The sequence below is a fragment of the Mesoplodon bidens genome, assembly GCF_964165515.1.
Source record: "Mesoplodon bidens genome assembly, chromosome: 12".
Lineage (NCBI taxonomy): Eukaryota > Metazoa > Chordata > Mammalia > Artiodactyla > Ziphiidae > Mesoplodon > Mesoplodon bidens.
In genome coordinates, this window is record NC_138168.1 from 10,460,393 (window position 1) to 10,482,786 (window position 22,394).

General features: G+C 37.6%; 1 long non-coding RNA gene across 1 annotated transcript; it reads left to right on the plus strand.

Moving 5' to 3' along the window:
- The first annotated feature begins 226 nt into the window (after positions 1-226).
- LOC308625932 lies at positions 227-20,188 on the plus strand. The gene is made up of 3 exons (XR_014017171.1): positions 227-642; positions 15,856-15,975; positions 18,612-20,188. It is a non-coding gene; the product is annotated as an uncharacterized lncRNA (long non-coding RNA).
- The last annotated feature ends 2,206 nt before the right edge of the window (positions 20,189-22,394 follow it).

The window sequence follows — 22,394 nt, forward strand, 5'->3', positions numbered from 1 at the left end:
AAAATAAGAAGTCCTGTGTGATTGAGGGTGGAGAGTCAGGAGAAGAGCAGGAGAGGATGATAGCGAGCGAGGCAGAGGCCAGACTATGGAAGGGCTTTTTTAGAGTCATCAACCCATAGACCAGCGAAAGTAAACAGCGAAGAACGATTTTCGATGACTGAACCCTGGAGAACAGCTGAATTGGGGATTTGGGATCCAGATGAGCACACAGCCGCGGAGACTCAGGAGTGGGCGTTGAGCTGGGGAAGAATGGGGAGAACGTGCCTCTCACACAGCAAGTATTTGAAGAAGGATGAGTCACCGTCTGTGCCCAATTCCCCTGCAAGGCCGAGGAAGACGAGGGCTGAAACCACCCTTTGTACTCACGCCCTTCACGGGGAACAGTTTAGTGAAGCGGTGGAGACAGAAGCTGCCTGTAGCTGATTCGAAAGAGAATACGAAATGAGGACTTTGGGACAGAGAACAAAATACTCTCAGGAGAGCGAGAGATGAAGAAACGGAGCTACGGAAGGATGAGCACATGCAGTAAAGGAAGAATTTTTTTCCCAGGATGGGAGATATTATACCATACTTTCAAGACAGACAGACGGATGGGACAGATGGAGAGTGTGACGGGCAGAGTGACTGGGAGAGCAAACACAGGTGAGCCGTGGTCACAGGTACGGTGGATGCTGAGGGTGAGCGGAGAATAAGAGCCATATTGTCCGTGATCTTATCAAGTTTACAGTCTCAAGTTTCCAACCCTAATTGCTGCTGAAAGCACTTTGCATTAAATCGCGATGGAGCTATAACCTAATACTTTCTTGGCTCTTTTAAAGTCATACCCCATTTAAACAGCTGATAGTAGCATCCCACAAAAGACCAAAGACAGGGAACAGTCCCTGTTCCTCCTCTAAGTCAGTTTTTCTCACGACCAGTGGAGTATTGATAAATATTTAACCACCAACCCTCTGGAGGGAAAAACACCCTAATTTGTAGTAATTGCCGATTATTGTAGTGTCAATACTCTTGCCATGGTCAATTTCAAGTTACTAACTATACAACAACCAGCTTGCAACATTCCGAAATATTTCACAAGCAGCTCTGACAAGTCAGTAGAAGCTGGCTGTAGCATTCCACCGTCAGTCACAACTTCAAATTTACAATCCCTCCATGACTCTAAGCTTCCTGAAGATAAGAAATGTGTCTGGTCCACTTTCTATCTCTCTAAGCACTAAACACATTGATTTATCTAATAGAGCCACACACCAAATTTTTGGGGAAGGAAAGACGAAAGGGCAGATACTCTGATCAATAGCTGAGATAAACGACATCTGTGAACCACTCGGCTTAGACCACACATCCCCATTCTACCTGCCTGGCTCTTTGCCTCACATGTCTTATCTTAAATGGTGCCTTGATAGAAAGGCCTTTCTACTGATTCTATCCAAGCAGTCCCCACAGTTATTTCATAACTCTGCACTCTGTTGCTTTTTTTCATAGTTCTCATTGTGATCTATCATTTTCCACAATTTATTTCCTTCCCAATTTACCCCACCATACTATAATTCCCAAACAAGACGGGACCTTGTTTATTGTACTCCCAGGGCATAACTAGCAGTCTGAATGGTGCCTGACTCATACTACACACTTAATAAAAATATACTTTGAACAAATAAGTGATTTTACATGATTTATTAGTAAAAAGCAAGCTATTTAATGAAATGCTAATCTTATTGGTAAATTATTTTGATATCTACAATACCATTATGATACTTCATTTTGCATTTTTCTTATTTGTCAATTATCAGAGTAGGAAGTTAGTGTTACTAAAATGTTCATCAACTTTGTTTTCTACACAAAGATGTCATTGTCATTTGGAAACTGTAATTTTACGTGGTTTTATATTCGAGAATGTTATCTATGTTCTCTCTGCTTTTCATCTAAATTTACATACACACACTAACAGCCATACATGTATTAAAGATGGAAGCAAATACCAGTAGACAAAAGTTTGGACTCATCCTGCTAATAATCACGAGGGAGTATAAATTTCTATATAGAAATAAAATACCAAAGACTCCTCTCTTGTTATATCTACAGTCCTCAAGCCTGTCTTATATCATAGAGTGTTGCTTCAATGCCCTTTGCTCATGCTGTTTGCTTCGCCCTTTCTCATGCTGTTTGCTTTGAAACATCCTCCTCGTCGCAGTCTCCACTCATCAAAATTCTATTATCCAACTAATTTCATCTCTACTGCTCTCTCTAACCATGAAGTGTTTCTCATTTTCATATATCACTCCTTAAAGAGACATTTGCTGAGACTGCTGCGTCCCTGGTACTAAGCAAGTACTAGGTACTCATAGATAAATAAGATACAGCCCTGCCATGCGGAGCTGACTGTGTAGCTGGGGGGTCAGACCAGCAAGCCTAGTGGACTTCACTCAGGGTCAAATGTGAGGCTCTGGTCAAGAATGAGTTGTCAGAGAATGCTTCCTAGAAAAGAGTGCCTCTTCTGAGTTACAGTCACGCTAGATGGATTTCCTCTTCATTCAGGTCCAGTAGGATGTTTCTTTTTCTTATGGCATTTGTAGAGTTCCTTATTTCATTATAGACATTATGGGCATTTTTATATATTACAGATGTATAAAATATCCTTCTATTTTTATATGTGTGTGTATTTATTGTTACAATCGAGTTTGTTTCTCATTCATGTCAATTAATTATTTGTCAGATGGCCAAAAAGGTGATTCAGGGACCCAGGCCCCTTCCACATATTGGCTGCTCCAAATACTCCGTTGGCTACTCTGAGTCTGGCCTGGAGATGAGGGGAGAGAGGTCACCAGCAGAGAACCTCAGGGACAAGTTCAGAGGCCACGTGCAATACTACATACATTCAATTGGCGAGAGGTAGGCACGTGGCCCTAAGTAATTTGTAGCTATTATCAAACTGTGAACTTGCTAAGGCTACTAATATATAATGTAACTGCAATACACTTCAAAATACATTTATTTACAATAACTTGAGCATTTTTTCCTCTGGAAAAGAAGTTCAGAAAGTTTCATAATATACTTTTCAGTAATGTACCTGTGCACCATTTAATCTACACACCTGGCAGATGATCTTCAGTACCTTCCATGCTGGGGAGTGAGGCATCCAAGAGATATTTCTTCCTTGGGTTAAATATGCAGCCAGGCCCAGCGCTAGCTATGGGTCGCCAGAAGGCTTGCCTGTTGAACACAACTCTTTCTGTCTGCTGGTTTGTAAACCGAATTCAGCATTGTGAAGTGAGATTTTTTTCCAGAATTTTATGGCATGTGATATTTTTCAAAGCATTCATCCAAAAGAAACCTAGCTAAAAACTACCTATGATAATACCACCATGTCTCCCAGCTTTTGCCTTTAAAATCAAGTGCATTTGTGTTACCATGCCCCCTAGGTAGAAACTGTCTCCGGGTACATTCTAGTAATACAGAGAAGGCCAGTGACAGCTGAAGGACTATTTTTTCCTAAACAACTGTGTAAATTGAGAATGGACATAACCTCTAAACAGTGGGTAACCATATTATTTATCATCTTGTAAGACTATGTAAATTAACATCCAGTCAGCTTATCAGCACAGTCAGCAGGAATTACACATTGTGAATTTGATAAATATGGAACAGACGTGAGGTGGAGAAGATCAACGTGTGCAATTAAAATAGTAACAGAGAATCATTTGTAGCTCTAATCCAGGAAACCTCACACATTCATTAGGCAAGGTGGTTTAATGGAAGAAATAGGTGTGAGAGTACATACCTTTCCATTCCATTCAACTGTTTATAACTTGTGATCCTAAGGAAATCATTTAATTAATTCTCATCTAGACAGAGGTTTAAAACACGTACTATAATCATTAATTATAAGGATGTAAATTAACCTGCAACAGTACCTGATACAGGGAAGCCTCTTGAAGGAGCTATAGTCCATCATAACTAATTTTATTTATTTATTTATTTTTATACATTTTTATTGGAGTATAATTGTTTTATAATGTTGTGTTAGCTTCTGCTATACAACAAAGTGAATCAAAGCATACACACATACACACACGTACACAAACGCAGACATTATTGAAGGAAAAATAAATATCTCCTATGAACTCCAATACCAAAGAATTACCATTATAAGATTTTGTTGTATTTGGCATATATTGCATGTATGTATGCATCTCAATATTTTATAAGTAGCAATATTTCAAAATATATTTTAAATAAATGTGGGCATCATATAGTTCTGTATGCTTATTTTTTAACTTAACATTAAGAATTTTCCAACTTTTCAAACATGATTTAGTTGAAAACAAAACTTAGAGCACATCAAATAAAGTTCTTTTGTCAGCCACAAATACTGAATTAACATAGCAAATATAAAATTAAAGGAAAAATATGCATGAACATACAAGATCAGAGGGACTCAGGACAGGAAGAAAAAATAATATTCAAAATATTTAAAAACCTGAATGGCATGGGGCACTGTATCTTTCAGAATCCACGTCAGCCATGGAGCTGCTGGGCTAGGTATTACGCCGTTATTTGCTCAATTTGGGGGCCATCCACGGAGTCCTGGAGGAAAGGCTGAGTTAGGGGGGAAAAGAAGGGCTCTCGGGGCAATGGCTGTCCACAACCAAGTACGGAAGCGTCAGGGAAGGGGAAATTTCCCCCCACCTTTCTTGAGTTCTTTTGGCTGGTGTAATAATTAAATTGACAAAAGACAGATCAAAAGGTGAAAAAAATTTAATTTGCTCACATGGAGGTCTCAGAGAAATAAGACCCCAAAAGTGGCCAAAGCAGGCAGCTTTTATACTTTTTAGAAACAAAAACAAAAAATTTGTGAGGAATTGACTGGACAAAGAAACTTAGGGTCCTTAATTAATAAAGACTCTAAACAAGAGTTTGAGCTTGAAATAGTAAATTAGTAAAGAAGTAACAAAGTATGTTTATGTAGGCTTCTTGGCCCCAAATTCCCTATCTCTGGCAACAAGGGTATGGGAGATTTATTTCCTGCTTTCAGGGACACAGCAAGGAGGGTCCAAGTGTCCCTCTTGCATTGGCTGTTTCTTGAGTAATCTTAATTCAAAATAATCAATATACTGCTTTTGCATGTTTTGGGCTGGCCTGCCCTAAGCTCCAACAGAAGTAATTAAATATTTTGACAACCAGAAGGCAGAACAGTAGACCCAGCATGGTCTCATACACGGCAGGAGCCAGGCAATCTAGGGGAACCTTATGAGCAGAAACTGCTCAAGGTTCTGTCTAGGGACCTGCAATGAAATTAATAAACTATGACTATCTCATTCTTTTACCATCGATCTGAAAATATTCAAATTTGATGGAAAGACTCCATTGGCCTTGCTTGAGTCAAATGTCTATCCTGTGGCTAAGAGAATACAGGGCACCTAATCTCTTATGGGGAGAGATTTGGGGAAGTATAATTACCAAAACAAGATGGAATGAATATTGTCATTTATGTGATATAATGATTCATTTAATTATTCCCCATTGTTGGACAATTAAGATGTTTCTAATTTTTGTTATTGTATATAACACAGTATACCATATTATATATATATATATAATACTAATACATATTATATATGTGTACATATATAATATGTATTAGCACTATATATAATTCTATAGCATCTTTACTCCCTTCTATGATTTTTTAAATTATTTTCCTAGGAGGATATTACTAGATTAAACAGATATGAGCATCATTAAGCTTTTCAGACATAATGGGAAATTGCTTTTCACAAAGATGGTACCAATTTATATCCTGATGAGCAATGATCAAAAATGCTCTCAAGAGCACTTGATACTACATTTAACAAATATTTTTTTGTGGTTGCAATGGGCCAGTAACCATTACAGTCTCCAGATAGACAGTGATTAACAGATGTCTCTGCTAATGTAGAGCTTAAATTATAAACGCACAAGAGCATTTCAGAACTGAGGAATCCTATGAAGAAAATTAATCAGGGGAAGAAAATTAAAAGTTATTGTCATGTGAGTGTGGAGAACATTAGAAAAAGTGGCCAGGAAGGCCCCTCTGAGGAAGTGACATTTAAGCTGAATTCCTTTTTTCCTTTTTTTTTTAATGGTACACGGGCCTCTCACTGTTGTGGCCTCTCCTGTTGCGGAGCAGAGGCTCCAGACGCGCAGGCTCAGCAGCCATGGCTCACGGACCCAGCCGCTCCGCGGCACGTGGGATCTTCCCGGACCGGGGCACGAACCCGTGTCCCCTGCATCGGCAGGCGGACCCTCAACCACTGTGCCACCAGGGAAGCCCGATATTTGTGATTTTTTTTTTTTTTTTTTTTTTTTTTGTGGTACGCGGGCCTCTCACTGTTGTGGCCTCTCCCGTTGCGGAGCACAAGCTCTGGACGCACAGGTTCAGTGGCCATGGTTCATGGGCCCAGCCGCTCCGCGGCATGTGGTATCTTCCCAGACTGGGGCACGAACCCGTATCCCCTGTGTCGGCAGGCGGACTCTCAACCACTGCACCACCGGGGAATATTTGTGAATTTTTAAGTGAGTTTTAAACATGGGAAGTTAGAGGAATTAGCCTCAATCACACTCTATATTATAACTAAATGTTTAAGGTTAAAAATAAGACAGTATCTGTGCGATTGTTTTGTCTGTATTGTAAGGGTCTGAAAACCTTTTCTACGAAGGGTCAGATTGTAAGTATTTTAGGCTTTGTGGGACATACAATCACTGTCACCATGACTCAACTCTGCTACTGCTCTGTGAAAGCAGCTATAGAGAATATGTAAACAAGCAGATGTAGCTGTGTTCCTATAAAACTTTATTTTCAACATCAGGTGGTATGCCAGATTTTGTTCCAAGAGCAGGTTTTTTGCAGACCCTTCCTGTATACAATTACAATATTGTGATTTTAATGAGATTATTCTGTGAAACAGTTTGTCATTAAGTTTCTGTGGCTGATGTGAGGCATTGGAATATTTATAATAATTCACAATTTAATAAAATTTTCAGATTTTAGTCATGTGTATAGTCTGAAGACCATAAAGTGATTATAACCTTTGTTTTCAGTATAAATAGCTCAGCTACAATGCATTAATTCATAGTTTTTTACTGAAATACTGATAGGCATATGATAAGTTTCCTATGGAATATATGATTGGTGAGAGTAGCCAATTTTCCTTAATTACTATACTCAATGAATTCTTATTCTCAAGGGAATGAATCTTGGCTTGAGGAAGCCCATTGGTAAGTGAGATCTTCTGTACTTTTGCTAATTAATAAGAAGAAAGGTTAGATTAAGATCAAATTAAGTCACAAGCAATCCAAACATGTACTCCCTGTTTGGTTAAATGTGTTTTGAGGCTCGAGGAGAGCTGTGAAGGCAAGAGTAAGATAAGATGCTGTAACACTGGAGTCTGCGTCAGGCCTCTGAAAACATTCCCTTGCCCACTTGGTAAATTATTATTATTATTATTATTATTTATTTATTTATTTTGCAGTACACGGGCCTCTCACCGTTGTGGCCTCTCCCGTTGCAGAGCACAGTCTCTGGACGCACAGGCCCAGCAGCCATGGCTCACGGGCCCAGCCGCTGCACAGCACGTGAGATCTTTCCGGACCGGGGCACGAACCCGTGTCCCCTGCATCAGCAGGCAGACTCTCAACCACTGTGCCACCAGGGAAGACCTTGGTAAATTCTTTTACACCAATTCCATAAATGAACATACCTCAGGGATTTTTGTTTGCCCATTTGTTTTCAGGATTGTGTTAGTTTACAATTGCTGTGTAACATATTATCAGAAACTTGGTGGCTTAAAACAACACAAATTTATTTTCTTACAGTTCTGGAGGTCAGAAGTCTGAGATGTCTCACTGGGCTGAAATGAAGGTGTTGGCAAAGCTCCTTCTGTTGGCTCCAGGAGAAATCCTGTTTCTTTGCCTTTTCTAGCTTCCAGACGTCACTTGCATTCCTTGGCTTGTGGCCACCTTCCTCCATCTTCAAAGCCAACAATAGAGGGACGTGTTCTCACGTCACATCAATCTGACCTTCTCTTCTGCCTCCTTCTTTCACTTGTAAGGACCCTTGTGATTACTTTAAGCTCACCTGGATAATTCAAAATAATCTCCCTATCTTAATGTTAGCTGATGAGCAACCTTAATTCCATCTGTGAACTTTATTCCCCTTTGTCATATAGCCTAACATAATCACAAGTTCCAGGAATTCGGATTTGGCCATCTTTGGGAGACCAGTATTCTGCCAAACGTAAGGATCAAATTATACACAAAATTAAGTAAACTGAATTGAATTTTCCTATAGAAGAGTTGATCAGCCCTGAGTCATCCTTACATCTGAAGATGTAAGGCCTAAAGAACAAGACCATAAATTTGCTGGAGAGCTAGAATATGTACTATTTTTTTTAAATACAAAAGCCCTAATTTGGATACATCATCATTTACTTAGTGGTTAAAAGCATGGCCCTGAAATAATAGAACCTGGGTTCACACACTAGCACCACCATTTACTGGCTCTATGGTTTCTGGTAAATCACTTAGTCCTAGGTTTCAATTTCTTCCTCTGTAAAATGGGCATGGTAAAAGGTCTATCTTTTATAGAGTTGTTGGGATGATAAAATGAGACAGCACTTAAAGCTCTTACAAGGATGTTTGTAAGAAAGGGGCAAGGTCACAGTTACCAGGGGAAAAAAAGGCATAGGTGCCTGACTTATTTAAAAGGCTCTTTATTTCTCGCCTAACATTATTATTATTATTATTATTATTATTTATTTATTTTATTTATTAATTTTTTTTGCAGTACGCGGGCCTCTCACTGTTGTGGCCTCTCCCGTTGCGGAGCACAGGCTCCAGACTCGCAGGCTCAGTGGCCATGGCTCACGGGCCCAGCCGCTCCGCGGCATGTGGGATCTTCCCGGACCAGGGCACGAACCCGTGTCCCCTGCATTGGCAGGCGGACTCTCAACCACTGCGCCACCAGGGAAGCCCTCGCCTAACATTATTGAACTGGAGAACACAGAAAAGGAGATGGGGAGCAGGCCAGAATGCGTTTTCTAATTTTAATATGGTGCTCGTATTATTTTTCAGGGTGGATGAATGAAGTCTTCCATGTCTGATAGTGTGAATGCAAATTATTTTCCTAGACTTTGAGAAAGATGAACAGATCAGTGAGCATGTTCCATGGACAAGAGCAGCATGGACACGATGCCTAAGACTGCTCTGCCTTGAGGTGGCTTGTGTCTCCTCATTTGGTGCAGTTGGATGTATAAAGTGATAGAATTTGGAATATTGGACTTCACCCATTTTCTTGGTACCCTCGGACCCTCTGACATTCTCTTAGCCCCCAAATAATGATTAATATCTACACTGATAGACAGAAATATTTCTATATATTCTGACTTCGTTCTTTAGAGCTTTAACACAAAATCCATATCCTAGGCAATATTTCCACAGAATTCCTGTGTCAAAGGTGGTTATAAAATGTAGGAATAAAAAACTAGGGAGGTCTCAAATAATTAAAGGGTTCTCCTCTGAGTCTCTCTCTGCCATGGTTTAAAGTTTTAGACTCAAGAACTATCAGGGGAGAGGTCATTTGAGTTCTTATAATCAGCCTTGGCTTCTTTAATACCTCATTTTAAACAACTGAATTAAATTCACATAGTAATTCTAAGAAGATGGTATATCTGTGTTTTTTCTACCTTTTAATGAGAATTTATTCCTTTGCTTGCATTTCTATTGTAATTTGAACTAAATGAACTCATCTGAAAGATGATGAAAAACTAATATTAACATTGCTTATGGTACTTCCAGTAGCCTCACCAAATGGTTTTATGATTTCATGTTCTTCTGTTCCTCGCAACTGGATTGAAACAAAAGAACATCATTTTATTTTTTAATAAATAAATAACTTGAAAATATACATGCACCCCAATGTTCATAGCAGCATTATTTACAATTGTCAAGATATGGAAGCAACCTAAGTGTCCATCAGTAGATGAATTGATAAAGAAGCTGTGATATATATATATATATATATATATATATATATATATATATATATATATATATATATATATATATATACACACACACAATGAAATACTACTCAACCATAAAAAAGAATGAAATTTTGCCATTTGCAGCAACATGGACAGACTGGGAGGGTATTATGCTAAGTGAAATCCAGACAGAGACAGACAAATACTGAAAGATATCACTTATATGTGGACTCTAAAAAATACAGCAAACTAGTGAATATAACAAAAAATAAGCAGACTAACAGATACAGAGAGCAAACTAGAGGTTACCAGTGGGGAGAGGGAAGGGGGAAGGGGTAATAGAGCGGTTAGGGAATAAGGAAGTAAAAACTATTAGGTATAAAATAAGCTACAAGGATATATTGTACAATAAGAGAAATATAGCTAATATTTTAGAATAGCTATAAATGGAATATAACTTTTAAAACAGTGAATCCCTATATTGTACACCTGTAACTTATATAACATTGTCCATCAACTATACATCCAAAAAAAGAGCATTATTTTATGCTATTTTTGTAGCTAAATGGTATAGAAAATGTGTAAGGAAATAAGATTTATTGTTTAGCCTATATGTCTTAAACAGCTTATTTTATTTAAGGCTTACAAAAATCATTCAGGAAACATTATTATCCCCATTGCAAATTAAGAAAATAAGACCAAGAGGTTAAGCAACTAATCCAATGAAGACAGCTGGTGAGCAACTAAGTGTGTATTCCTGAGTAATCTTCTCTGAACTCTTTGACTTCAAGTCCAGGTTCTAGTACATGTACTGCTCTGCCTCCTTCAGATCCCATGTATCAAACTGAATGTGCTAGCCAGAGTGATGCTACCTGACAGGTATTCAGTATGTCAGTCCCTCTTAAATCAATTTCCCTGTGGATTTTGAGACCTGTATATAGCACTCCCTGTAACCTGGCAGTATATGATTAGAAAGTCCTTGTACACTGGCAACAAGACATTTCCATTACTCTGCTTTCTGCTCATGCAAAATGTTGCATAGCAGGAGTGACTGAATTATATGTGCATGTCAGGGGAAGTTCAAAGAATATAATAAAATATACACTTAGGAAAAAAGAGCTATGACCCTACAGAATTCAATATTAAAAGTTGCTTAAAATAATATATATTTACCTTGCTTCAGTTATATTTTGCTAAAAAAAGTGAAACAAATCTATTTTTATTTGGTCAAAAATCATCTAGTGACCATTTGCACTCACCAAAAAAGGTCTAAAATGGATATGAAAAGATTATAGTTAACCTATTTTATTTGGAATTTATATAATCCAAGTAAACAATTTGTCTTGTATGAAATTATTTCTATTCAACTAAGGCTTTAAATTCTGCTTTTGATTACTACATTTTTTTGAGAAAATGCTTATTCTTTTCCCTGAAAAAAGAATTCTACTGTTTCCACGTCAATAGTCATCCACAGTCTTCCATAGTCACTTATAGCAAATATCTGGTATTTCTAAATGAAACATCAGAAACTCCCTGAATCATCGTCTGAAGAACTAATTAAAATATCAAATGCTGTATAATGATATGCTTCACAGAATGGGAAAATAAAAATCCTGCTCAATAGAAGAGAGATCTTGAACAATGCCTACATTATTGATTCTGTGTGGAATGGATCCTTTATGGAATTAAAGGCCTAATTGTTCTCCCATTGATACACATGTGTAATTTCCTTTAGAGAAACTGACAATGGACCCCTTAAGAGGCTTCAGCACTCACATCCTCCACTGTGTATGTGACAGCGAATTGGGGCAGCGAGCTAAGACTCCAATCGCTTACCACATGGTTCTGATAATGACTAAAAGACTTTTAAAACCCTACTTTTAGGAGATTGAGGGAAATAACAGATTCCTCTAGGTTCTCCACATCTTTTGCTTTTGGGGGGACAAAATGGGCAAACCTGTTTAGCTCCTTTTCTTAACTTATGTCAATAAAATTACATACTCTGATCCTATAAAACATAATCAAACTTGATACATAAAATAGTCAGTAAAGATCCACAGAATTCCTATCTTGGCACCTAACAATTTTATTTTTAATTCAAATAATACAAGAACTATTTGTTCATGGAACACATTTTCTTGATCAATAAGATAACCAGATTCCCACAGAGCACAACTCTTCCACCAGTCTGCACATATAATGTCCACAAAGCCAATATTAAATAGTGAACCCCACCCACCTAGGTCCTGCTAACTGCCTGCCTGCTCCATCTTCCTCCAGATCACCCACTGGCCCTCAGAGGCCTGACCAGCTGTACTTTCTTTTGGTACCACAACCCATCTCCCTTCCTGTTTCTGATGAGTAGGTTGTTTGTTACTCTTCACTTCTTGCTACACAGCCTCTCTGTGAGAACTCATGGATTCTTCTTTGGGTGGTATTTCTGGAGTTGGACATTTTAACAATGCTGTAAAAAGAAACAAAGAAAATTGCTAGAAAATTGTCTGCATCATACTCTTTCAAACCAGCAAAATATGCTCCTGCATACAATGGAACATAAATAGAATCATTCTCTTGTAAGGTAGAGAAATGCAAATTATTTTCTTTAATATTGTAGATGGGTCAAATGTGTTTGTAATGGTTAATTACATTTCTGGCCACAGAAAGTGGTGTTGATGGTTCCCCTGGAAATTTAAACCACAACCCAGGCTCCAGCCCCAATGTGTGGGGTCCAACCTCAGTCTAGCCTCTGGCCCTCTTAAGTTAACACCTATCCAGTAACTGAGCAGAGCCACTCTTGGATGTGGAGGATTTGTACAGGGCTTTAATACAGTCTACCATTGTAATGGCATGTGAGAGTAGTCGTTCCCATTTTAAGCAGAGGTGAAATTATTTTTATCAAAATTATGCACATTGATTATTGGATCAAATGAATAAATCTTCTAATTACTAAGAATTTAGTTGTTGGTTTCCAGTCAGGTACTCAGCTTAAGCACTTGATAAATATGTCTTTACATTTCCATCTTGACTAATCTTTCTACAACCAGGGCCATTTATTTCTGCTTCTATTCAAGCCCTGACAGTCACTGAACCACTCTTACTTTTCACACCTTCTTTCATTTTCCCATTCTCACTAATGTAAAATGACCAAGGGCTGGGGACAGTGGACGAACAGAGACATCTTGTCCTCAGCCCTTCCCCAGGTGCTTCACTCTCTCAGGGAGTCTTTGCTCGTGCTTTTTGGTTCATTCAAATTCCATGAGTCCTAGCTACTCGTGCCCCCTGCCCAGCTTAATCCTATGGGCTGTTTCTTTTCCCAGCCTGAGGAAAGTGCCTGTATTGGCCAACTGCCTATATTGCTCTGACTGGGACCTGGGTGGTCTAGAGAAATTCTTTGCTTGTTGTTAAACCAATTCCTCAAGGGTGTTTGGTAGCAAGAGATTCAAACATGGCTCTAAGAGCTTGGTTAGGCATAGAGTAAGAGGTAACCAGAAATAAGTCACCATGTGAGAGGTTGGCATTTGCCTATGAGGCTGGTGAAATTTAGCAAAGCTGGACTACTACTACTAATTTTTTAATTTAATGTTAACATGTGTTCTGGTTCTATAAATATACTATGTTATTTTTGTTTGAAATTTTCTATAAAATTTAGGACCTCAGAAAGGGAATTTGAAGTGAAGTATCTGACCACTAGAAACCTTGTGTTTGGTTTTAATCCAAAAGTATAAGCAGAATGATTGTGGTTTGTTAATGTGTTTGTGCTTCCTATATGCTGAAGTATTTTTTCTAAAAGACTTTATAAGTTCTTTTTCTAACATCTTATTAAATGCTTGAGTTAGTGACAAATCAAGATTTCTGTTTATGACACCTAAGGAAAATAGAACTCTGCTAATTGTTGCCAAGTTTGAGAATTCATAAGATGTTAACTTTAGTTACAGTAATGATCATGAGTTTTTCAATTTATTGTTCCATGGAATTTTCTGATATATATATTCTGATTTTTCTGATGAATGATTTGATCTGTTTCAACGTGCTTTAAAATTGGAAGAAATAAAGAATAGTTATGATAAGATAAATGGAAGCAACACAGTGCTGTAAGGTAATTCAAATTTAGGTGTATCTATACGTTGGATAGAATTTTAAATGTTTTGTAACATTTACATTTTTTAGTATTTAATAAAATTTTGCATTTGTATATAATTTTATATCTTTGTTAGCTTTTCACACAACTCATTTGATCCTCAACAAATTTGTGAGGTAGATAGGGTAGGTATTTTTAATTCCATTTTGTAGATGAGGAAACTAAAGTCAGAGAGGCTATATGGCCTTGGATTAAGGTGTTATAAATTATGCCCACAGGCACTATTCATCCATTCAACAAACAGTCATTGTGTGTTGTCATTAGGTTCCTGTCACTCTTCTAAACAATGGGGACATGGCAGTGAACCTATGTCCCTTAACTCTTATTCTACTGCTTTATCAACTAGACCACATGGGCAAAGAAAATTGATTTAAAAAAAAAGAAAAGAAAAGCATAATGATGATGGGCATTTTACTCTACTCTAAATATCTAGGTACAGCCCAATGTTACATCAGAAACTAAGATTCTATTTGTCTTTCTCTGTCTGACTTATTTCACTAAGCATAATACCCTCTAGGTCCATCCAAGTTATTGCAAATAGCAACAGTAAATAACTGTAAAATTTTTAAAAAGAGAAAAAAAGGTTATAAGGCATTAAAAACAAACAAAAAGTCTTAAAACGCTTGAAAACCACTCTAGTAACACCGATTGGTAGGAAGATAATTTACTTTCAACCCTCTGAACTACTTTACTAGGGGGGTGGTGATGCTTTCAAATCACGTGTTCCTCCTTCATATTGCTGGGGTGATCTACTGGGTCAATGGTGTGAAGACTGCTGAATGCTGAGACAGCTGGGGCAGCCAGAAACACTATTTAGAGGTTCATATACACTTCTTCCAGGTAAAGATCTTCTCAATCTTTTTAATCAGAGATAATTATTGTTATGTGTTTGGTAATGGGTACCCAAACTAAACGATTATTTGAGCCTTGGATACCTTATTAGTACAGTGATCACTTAATTTGTTGTCCAAACTGGGACACTTGATTATGAAATGTGGAGCTACTAATAATTATGCTTTTTCAAGAGGCACAAACTGGGGACTATCCTAGGTCAACTAGGACTAACGACCACACTTCTTATGTGGCAGTCCCTTGATAAGCAGAACACTAGAGTATCCCACCCTTCCTATTTTAAATGTTCCACGGGGCTTCCCTGGTGGCGCAGTGGTTGAGAGTCTGCCTGCCAATGCAGGGGACGCGGGTTCGGGCCCTGGTCTGGGAGGATCCCACATGCCGCGGAGCGACTAGCCCCGTGAGCCACAGGTACTGAGCCTGCGCGTCTGGAGCCTGTGCTCCGCAACGAGAGGCCGCGATGGTGAGAGGCCCGCGCACCGCGATGAGGAGTGGCCCCCGCTTGCCGCAACTAGAGAAAGCCCTCACACGGAAACGAAGAGCCAACACAGCCATAAATGAATGAATAAATAAATAAATAAATAAATAATTTAAAAAAAAAAAAAAAAAAAAAAAAAAAATGTTCCAGAACAACAATTATTTCAAAATCTGGCCTTCATTTTCAAAGGCACCAAATAGATAACCAGAGTTTACAGACTTCTGAATATACTACACACTTTCCTCTTCCAATTAAGCAAGAAATCACTGGACTAAATCAATAAGAAGCTTTTGGTTGCCAGAAACAGAAAATCCAATTCAAACTTGCTTATTCAATAAATAGAACTTAATATCTTCCATTCCTAAAAGATTCAAAGACTAATCTGGCCCAGGTAGAGGTGAATCCAGTGGCCCAACAGTGACATCAGGACCTGATTTTGTTCTGCCTCTTCCTTCTACACTTTCTAGTGTAGACTTCATCACAGGCAAGTATTTATGATCCCCAATGGCTTCCGTCATGTCTCAGTTCCACATGCTTCTGTATTAGTATCACACAGAAAAGAGTGTCACTGTCTCAGAATTCACAGAGAAAGTCCATAGATTTTCAGTGTTTATACTGGCTAAGGTTAAGTGACCGTCTGGGAACCAGTCTCTGCATTCAGGATAGTAGGTGCTGATTGGTCATGTGCTTTACCTTTAAAATAAAGGGTGGAGCCAGATTCTCTGGAATTCAGATAAAAATGAGAGTCACTGGGCCAGAACCACCAAAGACTGGGTGGGAGAGGGTGAGTGGTGGTGATGGTGGTTGTAGTGGGGTAAGGGGAGATAGGGCAGATATAAAAGCTGAGAAGGTGATAAAAATGACTACTACCTGAACATCAAGAAATCTCTCTAGGATACTGACAATAGAAACTGTGAGTAGGGACAGATAGGAGAGAGAGCAGAGAAACTGAAGCTGCAGTAAATGAATTAACTCAGAGTTTGTGCGAGAGATTGGGATCTGGGATGTTTCTAGCATTTCTGGCTTGGGTGACTGACAGGATTATTGACTATATTATTCATAGAGATGGATCCACAGCAAAAGGAGTGGGTATAGGAGGAGAGGAAGCTGGATTTGGGACATGTTGAGCTTGAATTGATCTTAGACTTTACACATAGGCTCTCCTGTAGGTTCTTTTACTTTTGTGTTTCTGTTAGAGTCTGCTAGTTGCTTTACTCTCCCCTATATTGTCAAGGTGACCAACGTACCTGGTTAGAGATATAAATTTCCTAACATCAACTGCAGCTTGAGGTGACCAATGAGATGTGAGAAGAAGCTTCTGGAATTCAGAAAAGTTCCTTATAACTCTGGTCCTAGCTGGCAACCGTACTTTGGGATTTTGCCCCTTCCTCTTTCTTATCCATTTACATCATAAATTAAATGGTATACATGTGAATATAAACCTGGAACTTTGGGGATATATCTGAGATATAAATTCTTCATATTTCAGTACAAGTTAAAATATATCTACCAAACAATATATGCAATATCAGCCTGGAGCATATATTGTATTGAAGGATACAGGAGTGATGAATATAGAGTCTTTGCCAACAAGAACTTAGTATAGAGGGAAGAGTAATTGGGAAAGCAATATTTAAATTATTATGATGAAGGTATGATGAAGTTACACGTTATGGGCTATGAAGAGGTAGATTTCAAAGACAGTAAGATAATATCGTGTTGGGGGTTCTGGGGCATGTGGGGTGATGCTTGAAGAGTGAGCCAATTTTCAACTGGAAGTTGTGAGAAAGGAGGGGTATTTCAACTGGAAGAAGCAGCTTAATTAATATGTGAGGTTTTAAAAGGATAATCAATTACCCACTTTATTCAAAGACAAATTCTCACATTTAGGAATTCAGAGCTGTTACAAACAGTAGGAAATTAAGTTTATGAAGATTTGGGACCCTCTTGATGGAAATGCAGTCAAAAGGGTTAAACTTTTTTATTTACTGAACTGATCCGGTTTTTTGGCCCAAGTGACCTGATCATCTGACTATTTTAGCATCAGCTGGGTACATTAACCTTTTCTTTTCTTTTTTAGTTCACTGGTGATCTCATCTCTGAGTTTGTAAAATCAGTAACATTAACCTCCTACTCACTTATTTTAATGCTTGCCTGTGCACTGGTTTCTCAATCTGTAAAATATGAAACACTGTGTTTCTCAGCTACATGTGGTAAATTAGTTGGTACAACAGCCAACTTTGAGATTCTTGAAGGAGAAATTTCATATTCTATGTTTCAGTCTTAGTATATTGTGAAACATTTTCTATAAAGAAAACATAGGTAAAACAAACTGAAACAGAATTGTAAAACTAATATTAAGCCATCTGACACCTTTATAGAAAAATTGAAACTTAGATATTTCCTCCTAATTTTAGTCTAATCCTTCAGTCATTTGGAATCTGACCCAGATGTGCCAGACCAAAACATAAAGTCATTTCCTTCAAATGGAATGCTGAATAAGATACTGACATTAAGACTGAATGTTTTGTGGCCACAGTGCATGAACCAAGACTGAAAAATGTCCTTTTTATTCTAGCCATTTAGATTACCTGCCATATTTGGTAATTCAACTTCTGTACATGTGCGTATATGCATATAGATAGGTAGATATATATATGCATAGATATATTTTATTTCCAACTTTTTTTTTATTTTAGGAAAATAGCATTGATCAATTCAAGCTTTAAAAGAATTTAAATCAGTGGGTTTGTTATCTCAAAAAAGTAAAAACGTTTTCAGGAAACAGAAATATGAAATGATTTTTTTATTATAAGAGTAAATGATAGATAAAATAATCCAAGAGGGAAAATACGTACTTCACACATGCAAACACACATCAAAAACAAACACACACCACATGATCTTTTGGTGTCTCCCATAACTTTTGTCAAAATGGTCATTCTATTAGGAGATATTTATAGAAGTTTCTAACTCAGAGCATGTTATTTATCAGTTGATAATAGTAACTTGTATTCATATGAAATTTTACCTAGCATTTTAACATTCAGTCTTTTATTTGATTCTGATCATAGCCTTGTGAGTTAGATATTATGGATAATGCATCTCCTTTTTATATAGGAAGACACTGATTTGGAGAAGACAAGCAACTGCCCTGAGGCCGCACAAGAAGCAAGCAAGTTTCTAATGCCTCTTTGACAACTCTTTCTACTGCAACATAATAGCTGCCTTCTATTGTTATGAATACAGTTTTAAAGCCCTCTACAGACCAGTCACTGGCAAACAAGGAATCAGACAAATATTGAAAACCTTGTGGACACAGTTCAGTCAAAAAAGTGGATATTCCTCAGGAAAATATAATAATTAGCATATTTTTCATGATTAAGACATGGTTTTAAAATTTCTCCTAGACACTCTTCTATGAGAATTAATAATATAGCTAAATGTCAATAACCCCACAATACTAGGTTTATGTTTTAAATGCAAGATAGAATGCAAAAGCAGATGGGATGCCACGTACCCAAGACAACTTGATCCATTTCCCAAATGAACAGCCCTCAAAATGCCTCATTACCAACCCATTTGCAAGGTTCCCCCAGACATGACAACTCAGGAAACCTGAAACCCCAACCAATTTGAATGGGATTTCTAGGTCAAACCCTGAATCCTTTCCTTATTTTCTCTCTGCCATCACAAAGTACACAAAAAATGTCTGGGTCTTTTTATGATACGAGCCCAGAACCATTTCCAACCTACCCAAAATGGCATTCCACATGGTAACTTGAGTGGAGTGAAAGAGATGGCAGAGAAATTATTCATGCCTCAAACAGCAAGCTAAAGACCTCGTACCCTGCAATTTGGGCTTTACTTAAGGTCCTACAGAAAGAGCTGCATTCAGGAGCTTGGGTGGTCCCACATTGGCAGGGGCTAGGGGAAAAGTGAAGCAATGCATGAGGCAGAGAAGACAGGCCTACAGAAATAAATGCAACTATGACACCAACACATCAGCCAATATCCACCCCTTTCTGTTGTAATGCATGCTCTTTTAAATGTAGTGATTTGTTCCTGGCCAAAATGTCACAAAATATGTTCTTCCCTTCTTGAGTTTTCCATTCAGAACACTGTGTCCTAAAGGAGACTAGTTTCCACAGTGAAAAATAATTGGGTATGGCCATGTGAATGAAAGAAAAATCATTTAAATCTCTTTTCTTCTACTCATAAATTAACAAGGTTTCAACAAGTAGCATAAAAAAAGTAACAGACAAGAACAGTCAGTACACAAAGGAAAAAATACAAACAGCCAACTGTATTAATAGCCAAAGAAATACTAAACAAACCAATAGTATTTTCACCTTTTGTACTGGCAAAAATTTTAAATAATTTAAAATATCTAGTGTTGTTTCGGATATGAGGAAACAGATTCTCATTAACTGCTAATAAAAGTGCAAATTGATAAAACGTGTCTGGAAAGTAATGTGGAAATTTATCAAAAAGATTTAACACATGCATGGAAGAACTTCTGAGTCAAAGAATATGATCTATTTTGACATTATCCATCAGAAAATTTGTAAGGCTTTATGCTTCAATCAGAACAGAGAGCTGATTGGTTGAATGGCTATTCTTTGGTCAGTGCCATACTGTACTACTTGTAAAATATTTTGATTATCACCCCTGAATATGCCAGCACTCATTTGAATGTATCTCCCATACTAGATATTGGTGTATTTTTAAAAAATTAGGATGTGGGGCTTCCCTGGTGGCACAGTGGTTGAGAGTCCGCCTGCCGATGCAGGGGACACCGGTTCATGCCCTGGTCCGGGAAGATCCCACATGCCGCGGAGTGGCTGGGCCCATGAGCCATGGCCACTGAGCCTGCACGTCCAGAGCCTGTGCTCCGCAACGGGAGAGGCCACAACAGTGAGAGACCCGCGTACCAAAAAAAAAAAAAAAAAATTACTGATGTAGTAAGAGGTAAATGCTATCGCTCTGCTTTAATTTTCATTATGTAATTGTTGGTAATATTGAACATGTTTTCATATATTTATTCAACACTGTAATTTTTATGGAGAACTGTGAATTTCTTTTTATACTCCCCTTTTCTGTTAGAGGAATTATAGCAAGTAAGATAGGTTTGGGGAAAGATATGACAATTTTTCATTCTTTGGTTGTGACAAACTGGTGAATGAACTAAATAACAGAACCATAACTAATGAATTATTACCTGCCCAAAAAAGGGTTGTCATGGTCTTAGATACTGAAAACATTCCAAACATTTTTAGTATTTGGTTTTATTGTATATGCTATTTTTAAACAAGATTTCTCAACTTAATTATTTTGTTCTCGGCTCAAATGAACAGCAGTCTGGAACCACTGAACAAACATCAGCCAACATGGAAAGCAGACATCTGGCCCAGGAGAGAAATCAAAACGGGAAGGTAAAATTAACCCCAGTTAGTTCACAAAATCAAAAAGGTCCACACGAAAGAAAATACCATCTTCTAGTTCTGCAACTTTAGTGTTTTACTCCAATAGCAGGATGCAAATTCTCATACTTCAAGATTTATATATCCCATAGCTCAAGATAGACAAATGACCAGATGACAGTTTCACAGCATAATACCCATTGTCAGCTACTAGTTAAAAATTAACTCATGGCAAATTCATGTCATATATCTGGAAGAAAACTGCTTAAGTTTTCTTTAAAGCATCCTTGAGGACAAGCTTCTGGCATGAAAATGGAAAATAGGTTGAATAATATTAATAAATGTTAATAAAACTTGTAAAGTACTAAAGTATAGAAAAATTGGGTGGGAAATTTTTTTGCTCTGAAAAACAGCTTGAATTGCTTGTCCCTTAAAACTCCATAGATGATTTCCATATTCACATCTGTATTTGTCATGCCAGAAAAGGATGAAAGGGAGAAAGAAAAGGAATATTAAGTGTCTGGGAAGGAACAGGAAAGCCTGATGTGCTTCAGGGATTCAGGTTTTACACCATGCATAGTCACCATACATAGTCACCATGCACAGTCACCATACATAGTCAAGATGTTACTCTTACCAGAGATAGATCATCGAGTCTTCCTCTTATTTACATAGATACACTATTGTGGAAAGATTTTCACAATTAAACTTAGGATTTCTTTTCAGTATTCCTTCAATATATTTGACAAATCCACAACTGATATAAAATTTCAGATGGAAATGTTCTATAAACATGCCACGTTTTCCATCTACTCTCTGATTTCTAGATACTTAGACTTGTGCCTTAATCTCTTAATAACTCAAACAACAAAGACCACAATACCATACAGGGGAAATAATGATTTGAGAATCAAAAATTGCTGAAGAGCAGAACTGACTTTCAAGTTTATTTAAGGACTTTCCATGGAACAATGATTTTTAAATTAAGTTCTTATCTCCTTTATTATGAGAGTTTCCTGGAAGAATTACAGCTGGGAAAGTGGCCACTCTTATGATTAACCTCAGTCGTTCACTGCAGCATGCTGCAATCATTAGGGCTTGTAAAATCCCTTTTGCAGATTTGCAAGGAGGCTAAATTACATTATCTCCATCAGAGTTTATGTACCTAAAGATAAAAGATAGACTCATTGAACTCATAGAGTTGCAGAGTTCAGTGGAATTAGGTTATAGAACTACTATTGCTAACACCGAAATACTGTAAGACTTCTATTTTCAATATTACTGTTAACAGCAAAGCTAGAAAGAAACTTTCAGATAATCTATGTAAATAAAATATCCCTCATAAAAATTAATAGAAAATGACTTTTTTCTTATTATGATCCATATTCCACATGTAAACTACTGTGATAAAATCTTCTTCTATGAAAAGAAGTAAAATTATTTTTATATTTCTAATGTTTTATTTGGCTTTTACATAGTCTAAT